At 45.3% G+C, this 8,817-nt stretch overlaps 1 pseudogene; it reads right to left on the bottom strand.

The window, feature by feature from the left end:
* Positions 1-964: 964 nt before the first annotated feature.
* Positions 965-1,084, bottom strand: LOC134912838 (5S ribosomal RNA; annotated as a pseudogene).
* Positions 1,085-8,817: the final 7,733 nt, after the last annotated feature.

Raw genomic sequence — 8,817 nt, 5'->3', positions numbered from 1 at the left:
AATAGCTAAAATTTAAACAGCAATATTTCTTAAAAAATGGGACAAAAACAACATACACAAAGCTTTAAAATACCAGTTAAAATGTGTTAAAAATATGTAAAACAATTTTAACTTAACTTGGTATGAGGTCACTGCCAGGTAGCCCAACACGTTTCGTCATTCAGACTTCATCAAGGGGTAAAGGCAGAATGAGACTGGACTTCTATTTATACTGGTACTAATCTCATAATGATTGTGACATCACTTCCTGTTAATTATTCATGACATTGTAAGATGGGTTAAAAATTCTATATTTAAAGAATCTATGGTTTTATTTATTGGTATATGTGTATATAATCTCAAGGCAATGTTCAATAGGCAGATTTGGTGTTTAAAAAGCTTATAAAACTAGCTTGTAAAGGCGCCGGCGGTTCTTTGCCGCCCCACTTCCGGTTTTCGTCCGTCGCGTCATTTCCGCCCCACTTCCGGTGTGCGACTGCGCATGCGTCCGCGGCTGCGGGCGTAAGAGACCAAACAGCACTATGAAGCATGTTCTCAGAAAGTTCATTGCGGCGGCCATCTTTGAGTGGATTTGTTCATAGTGAATTTCATTCAGCAGCCATGTTTGCGGGGACCAAAGTTAGAGACATAGGTTTTATATCTCCAGTAAAGTGCATGGAAATAGATAAAAAAAACGGGGATTAGTCACTGTTAATACCAATCTAGTAACGTAGACTCGTTACAGTGAATGTTATATATATGCACACATGGAAATATATAGATATATGAATATATGAAAATATATAAAACATATAAAAATATAAAAACATATAGATATGTAAATATATAATTATATAAATAGATATATAGTGCAAAGTGCAAACTGAAGATACTAGTATATAGTGTTAAGTGCTAAGTGCGAATTTAAATTATGATGCAGATATATTATACTGACATGCTCATGTAGGCTATATTATCGTTAGTTTGGTTACAGTACCTGATCTTCCCAGATGGTCTCCCTGGTCTGGTACTGATCAGGCCCGACACTGCTTCGCTTCCAAGATCGGGCGAGATTGGGCCTTTCCAGTGTGGTCTGACTGTAATGATCACTTTTTACCGTACATGTGTCAATCTCAATATATCAATACAGCTAAGAGGTGATGTTTATCAGACAGGAATAATGTGGATGGGAATGGGGTACGGAAAGAGGGGGGGGCGGGGGAAAGGGGGGGGGGGTGGGGGGGGGATGTGGTGGGTATGGGTGGAGGGATGGGGTCGGTCTAAGGTGAGGATCCAACCGTGATGATCCAGCGGTGTAGTTTTCACAGGAAAGGAGCGATTTCGTAATAATCGTTAAATCCCTTCGGATGGAGTGTTTGTAGTTGGAAGATCCAAAACATTTCTCTGCGTGAGAGTTTGTTGGCCAGGTCGCCACCCCTTTCTCCCAGCTTCACGAGTTCAATCGCTTTAAAAGTTAGTGCCTCCGGATTTGAATTATGTACGAGATTGAAGTGTTTGGATACTGCATGATTTTCCATTTTATTTTTTATATTGCGAACATGTTCCTGTATCCTTATTTTCAGCGGTCTCTTTGTTTTACCTACATATTGTTTTCCACAGTCACATTCCAATAAATAAATTACAGATTGTGTATTGCAGTTTATGAAGTCCTTAATCTTGTATTCCTCCTTCTTTTCTGTAGAGATGAGCGGGTTCGGTTTCTCTGAATCCGAACCCGCCAGAACTTCATGTTTTTTTTCACGGGTCCGAGCGACTCGGATCTTCCCGCCTTGCTCGGTTAACCCGAGCGCGCCCGAACGTCATCATGACGCTGTCGGATTCTCGCGAGGCTCGGATTCTATCGCGAGACTCGGATTCTATATAAGGAGCCGCGCGTCGCCGCCATTTTCACACGTGCATTGAGATTGATAGGGAGAGGACGTGGCTGGCGTCCTCTCCATTTAGATTATAAGAGACTGAGAGAGATTTACTGGAGCTGACTAGGAGGAGTACTGTTACTGTAGAAGTGTAGAGACTGAGTGGAGAGAGTTTACTAGTGAGGACAGTGCAGTTTACTTTATAATCCGTTCTCTGCCTGAAAAAAGCGATACACAGCACACAGTGACTCAGTCACATACCATATCTGTGTGCACTGCTCAGGCTCTGGCCAGTGTGCTGCATCATCTATTATCTATATATAATATTATATATATCTGTCTGACTGCTCAGCTCACACAGCTTATAATTGTGGGGGAGACTGGGGAGCACTACTGCAGTGCCAGTTATAGGTTATAGCAGGAGCCAGGAGTACATAATATATTATATAGTGAGTGACCACCAGACACACAGTGCAGTTTATTTAATATATCCGTTCTCTGCCTGAAAAAAGCGATACACACAGTGACTCAGTCAGTCACATACCATATCTGTGTGCACTGCTCAGGCTAGTGTGCTGCATCATCTATTATCTATATATAATATTATATATATCTGTCTGACTGCTCAGCTCACACAGCTTATAATTGTGGGGGAGACTGGGGAGCACTACTGCAGTGCCAGTTATAGGTTATAGCAGGAGCCAGGAGTACATAATATATTATATAGTGAGTGACCACCAGACACACAGTGCAGTTTATTTAATATATCCGTTCTCTGCCTGAAAAAAGCGATACACACAGTGACTCAGTCAGTCACATACCATATCTGTGTGCACTGCTCAGGCTCAGGCCAGTGTGCTGCATCATCTATTATCTATATATAATATATATATCTGTCTGACTGCTCAGCTCACACAGCTTATAATTGTGGGGGAGACTGGGGAGCACTACTGCAGTGCCAGTTATAGGTTATAGCAGGAGCCAGGAGTACATAATATATTATATAGTGAGTGACCACCAGACACACAGTGCAGTTTATTTAATATATCCGTTCTCTGCCTGAAAAAAGCGATACACACAGTGACTCAGTCAGTCACATACCATATCTGTGTGCACTGCTCAGGCTCAGGCCAGTGTGCTGCATCATCTATATATATTATATATCTGTCTGACTGCTCAGCTCACACAGCTTATAATTGTGGGGGAGACTGGGGAGCACTACTGCAGTGCCAGTTATAGGTTATAGCAGGAGCCAGGAGTACATATTATATTAAAATTAAACAGTGCACACTTTTGCTGCAGGAGTGCCACTGCCAGTGTGACTGACCAGTGACCTGACCACACTGACCACCAGTATAGTTAGTAGTATACTTATATTGTGATTGCCTGAAAAAGTTAAACACTCGTCGTGTGACTTCACTTGTGTGTTTTTTTTTTTTTAATTCTATAAAAATAAAACTCATTCTGCTGACAGACAGTGTCCAGCAGGTCCGTCATTATATAATATATAATATATACCTGTCCGGCTGCAGTAGTGATATATATATATTTTTTATATCATTTATCATCCAGTCGCAGCAGACACAGTACGGTAGTTCACGGCTGTGGCTACCTCTGTGTCTCTGCACTCGGCAGGCAGTCCGTCCATAATTGTAATACCACCTAACCGTGGATTTTTTTCATTCTTCTTTATACATACATAGTTACATAGACATCTTCTCTTTATCAACCAGTCTATATTAGCTGCAGACACAGTACAGTACGGTAGTTCACGGCTGTGGCTACCTCTGTGTCTGCACTCGGCAGGCAGTCCGTCCATAATTGTATACCACCTAACCGTGGATTTTTTTCAGTCTTCTTTATACATACATAGTTACATAGACATCTTCTCTTTATCAACCAGTCTATATTAGCTGCAGACACAGTACAGTACGGTAGTTCACGGCTGTGGCTACCTCTGTGTCTGCAGTCGGCAGGCAGTCCATAATTGTATACTAGTATCCATCTCCATTGTTTACCTGAGGTGCCTTTTAGTTGTGCCTATTAAAATATGGAGAACAAAAATGTTGAGGTTCCAAAATTAGGGAAAGATCAAGATCCACTTCCACCTCGTGCTGAAGCTGCTGCCACTAGTCATGGCCGAGACGATGAAATGCCAGCAACGTCGTCTGCCAAGGCCGATGCCCAATGTCATAGTACAGAGCATGTCAAATCCAAAACACCAAATATCAGAAAAAAAAGGACTCCAAAACCTAAAATAAAATTGTCGGAGGAGAAGCGTAAACTTGCCAATATGCCATTTACCACACGGAGTGGCAAGGAACGGCTGAGGCCCTGGCCTATGTTCATGGCTAGTGGTTCAGCTTCACATGAGGATGGAAGCACTCAGCCTCTCGCTAGAAAAATGAAAAGACTCAAGCTGGCAAAAGCAGCACAGCAAAGAACTGTGCATTCTTCGAAATCCCAAATCCACAAGGAGAGTCCAATTGTGTCGGTTGCGATGCCTGACCTTCCCAACACTGGACGTGAAGAGCATGCGCCTTCCACCATTTGCACGCCCCCTGCAAGTGCTGGAAGGAGCACCCGCAGTCCAGTTCCTGATAGTCAGATTGAAGATGTCAGTGTTGAAGTACACCAGGATGAGGAGGATATGGGTGTTGCTGGCGCTGGGGAGGAAATTGACCAGGAGGATTCTGATGGTGAGGTGGTTTGTTTAAGTCAGGCACCCGGGGAGACACCTGTTGTCCGTGGGAGGAATATGGCCGTTGACATGCCAGGTGAAAATACCAAAAAAATCAGCTCTTCGGTGTGGAGGTATTTCACCAGAAATGCGGACAACAGGTGTCAAGCCGTGTGTTCCCTTTGTCAAGCTGTAATAAGTTGGGGTAAGGACGTTAACCACCTCGGAACATCCTCCCTTATACGTCACCTGCAGCGCATTCATAATAAGTCAGTGACAAGTTCAAAAACTTTGGGTGACAGCGGAAGTAGTCCACTGACCAGTAAATCCCTTCCTCTTGTAACCAAGCTCACGCAAACCACCCCACCAACTCCCTCAGTGTCAATTTCCTCCTTCCCCAGGAATGCCAATAGTCCTGCAGGCCATGTCACTGGCAATTCTGACGAGTCCTCTCCTGCCTGGGATTCCTCCGATGCATCCTTGCGTGTAACGCCTACTGCTGCTGGCGCTGCTGTTGTTGCCGCTGGGAGTCGATGGTCATCCCAGAGGGGAAGTCGTAAGCCCACTTGTACTACTTCCAGTAAGCAATTGACTGTTCAACAGTCCTTTGCGAGGAAGATGAAATATCACAGCAGTCATCCTACTGCAAAGCGGATAACTGAGGCCTTGGCATCCTGGGTGGTGAGAAACGTGGTTCCGGTATCCATCATTACTGCAGAGCCAACTAGAGACTTGTTGGAGGTACTGTGTCCCCGGTACCAAATACCATCTAGGTTCCATTTCTCTAGGCAGGCGATACCGAAAATGTACACAGACCTCAGAAAAAGAGTCACCAGTGTCCTAAAAAATGCAGCTGTACCCAATGTCCACTTAACCACGGACATGTGGACAAGTGGAGCAGGGCAGGGTCAGGACTATATGACTGTGACAGCCCACTGGGTAGATGTATGGACTCCCGCCGCAAGAACAGCAGCGGCGGCACCAGTAGCAGCATCTCGCAAACGCCAACTCTTTCCTAGGCAGGCTACGCTTTGTATCACCGGTTTCCAGAATACGCACACAGCTGAAAACCTCTTACGGCAACTGAGGAAGATCATCGCGGAATGGCTTACCCCAATTGGACTCTCCTGTGGATTTGTGGCATCGGACAACGCCAGCAATATTGTGTGTGCATTAAATATGGGCAAATTCCAGCACGTCCCATGTTTTGCACATACCTTGAATTTGGTGGTGCAGAATTTTTTAAAAAACGACAGGGGCGTGCAAGAGATGCTGTCGGTGGCCAGAAGAATTGCGGGACACTTTCGGCGTACAGGCACCACGTACAGAAGACTGGAGCACCACCAAAAACTACTGAACCTGCCCTGCCATCATCTGAAGCAAGAAGTGGTAACGAGGTGGAATTCAACCCTCTATATGCTTCAGAGGTTGGAGGAGCAGCAAAAGGCCATTCAAGCCTATACAATTGAGCACGATATAGGAGGTGGAATGCACCTGTCTCAAGTGCAGTGGAGAATGATTTCAACGTTGTGCAAGGTTCTGATGCCCTTTGAACTTGCCACACGTGAAGTCAGTTCAGACACTGCCAGCCTGAGTCAGGTCATTCCCCTCATCAGGCTTTTGCAGAAGAAGCTGGAGGCATTGAAGAAGGAGCTAAAAGGGAGCGATTCCGCTAGGCATGTGGGACTTGTGGATGCAGCCCTTAATTCGCTTAACAAGGATTCACGGGTGGTCAATCTGTTGAAATCAGAGCACTACATTTTGGCCACCGTGCTCGATCCTAGATTTAAAGCCTACCTTGGATCTCTCTTTCCGGCAGACACAAGTCTGCTGGGGTTGAAAGACCTGCTGGTGACAAAATTGTCAAGTCAAGCGGAACGCGACCTGTCAACATCTCCTCCTTCACATTCTCCCGCAACTGGGGGTGCGAGGAAAAGGCTCAGAATTCCGAGCCCACCCGCTGGCGGTGATGCAGGGCAGTCTGGAGCGACTGCTGATGCTGACATCTGGTCCGGACTGAAGGACCTGAAATCGATTACGGACATGTCGTCTACTGTCACTGCATATGATTCTCTCAACATTGATAGAATGGTGGAGGATTATATGAGTGACCGCATCCAAGTAGGCACGTCACACAGTCCGTACTTATACTGGCAGGAAAAAGAGGCAATTTGGAGGCCCTTGCACAAACTGGCTTTATTCTACCTAAGTTGCCCTCCCACAAGTGTGTACTCCGAAAGAGTGTTTAGTGCCGCCGCTCACCTTGTCAGCAATCGGCGTACGAGGTTACATCCAGAAAATGTGGAGAAGATGATGTTCATTAAAATGAATTATAATCAATTCCTCCGCGGAGACATTGACCAGCAGCAATTGCCTCCACAAAGTACACAGGGAGCTGAGATGGTGGATTCCAGTGGGGACGAATTGATAATCTGTGAGGAGGGGGATGTACACGGTGATATATCGGAGGGTGAAGATGAGGTGGACATCTTGCCTCTGTAGAGCCAGTTTGTGCAAGGAGAGATTAATTGCTTCTTTTTGGGGGGGGGTCCAAACCAACCCGTCATATCAGTCACAGTCGTGTGGCAGACCCTGTCACTGAAATGATGGGTTGGTTAAAGTGTGCATGTCCTGTTTTGTTTATACAACATAAGGGTGGGTGGGAGGGCCCAAGGACAATTTCATCTTGCACCTCTTTTTTCTTTTCTTTTTCTTTGCATCATGTGCTGATTGGGGAGGGTTTTTTGGAAGGGACATCCTGCGTGACACTGCAGTGCCACTCCTAGATGGGCCCGGTGTTTGTGTCGGCCACTAGGGTCGCTAATCTTACTCACACAGTCAGCTACCTCATTGCGCCTCTTTTTTTCTTTGCGTCATGTGCTGTTTGGGGAGGGTTTTTTGGAAGGGACATCCTGCGTGACACTGCAGTGCCACTCCTAGATGGGCCCGGTGTTTGTGTCGGCCACTAGGGTCGCTAATCTTACTCACACAGCTACCTCATTGCGCCTCTTTTTTTCTTTGCGTCATGTGCTGTTTGGGGAGGGTTTTTTGGAAGGGACATCCTGCGTGACACTGCAGTGCCACTCCTAGATGGGCCCGGTGTTTGTGTCGGCCACTAGGGTCGCTTATCTTACTCACACAGCGACCTCGGTGCAAATTTTAGGACTAAAAATAATATTGTGAGGTGTGAGGTATTCAGAATAGACTGAAAATGAGTGTAAATTATGGTTTTTGAGGTTAATAATACTTTGGGATAAAAATGACCCCCAAATTCTATGATTTAAGCTGTTTTTTAGTGTTTTTTGAAAAAAACACCCGAATCCAAAACACACCCGAATCCGACAAAAAAAATTCGGTGAGGTTTTGCCAAAACGCGTTCGAACCCAAAACACGGCCGCGGAACCGAACCCAAAACCAAAACACAAAACCCGAAAAATTTCAGGCGCTCATCTCTACTTTTCTGCATCCGAGAATGTTTTCCTTACTGGGTGTAGGTACCTGCAGATGTTGCATCGGCCACATTTAAAAGAACCGGTGCATCTTGGCATTTTTATTCTTGTTCAACTTCCTTGCGTAGCATACTGGGGGCCAGGATATCAATGCCAAGATGCACCGGTTCTTTTAAATGTGGCCGATGCAACATCTGCAGGTACCTACACCCAGTAAGGAAAACATTCTCGGATGCAGAAAAGAAGGAGGAATACAAGATTAAGGACTTCATAAACTGCAATACACAATCTGTAATTTATTTATTGGAATGTGACTGTGGAAAACAATATGTAGGTAAAACAAAGAGACCGCTGAAAATAAGGATACAGGAACATGTTCGCAATATAAAAAATAAAATGGAAAATCATGCAGTATCCAAACACTTCAATCTCGTACATAATTCAAATCCGGAGGCACTAACTTTTAAAGCGATTGAACTCGTGAAGCTGGGAGAAAGGGGTGGCGACCTGGCCAACAAACTCTCACGCAGAGAAATGTTTTGGATCTTCCAACTACAAACACTCCATCCGAAGGGATTTAACGATTATTACGAAATCGCTCCTTTCCTGTGAAAACTACACCGCTGGATCATCACGGTTGGATCCTCACCTTAGACCGACCCCATCCCTCCACCCATACCCACCACATCCCCCCCCCCACCCCCCCCCCTCTCCCCCGCCCCCCCCCCCTCTTTCCGTACCCCATTCCCATCCACATTATTCCTGTCTGATAAACATCACCTCTGAGCTGTATTGATATATTGAGATTGACACATGTACGGTAAAAAGTGAT

The sequence above is a fragment of the Pseudophryne corroboree genome, chromosome 4, assembly GCF_028390025.1.
Source record: "Pseudophryne corroboree isolate aPseCor3 chromosome 4, aPseCor3.hap2, whole genome shotgun sequence".
In the NCBI taxonomy this organism is placed as follows: Eukaryota; Metazoa; Chordata; class Amphibia; order Anura; family Myobatrachidae; genus Pseudophryne; species Pseudophryne corroboree.
The sequence above is the reverse complement of the archived record's forward strand: the minus strand, read 5'-3'. Positions and strand labels throughout refer to the sequence as shown.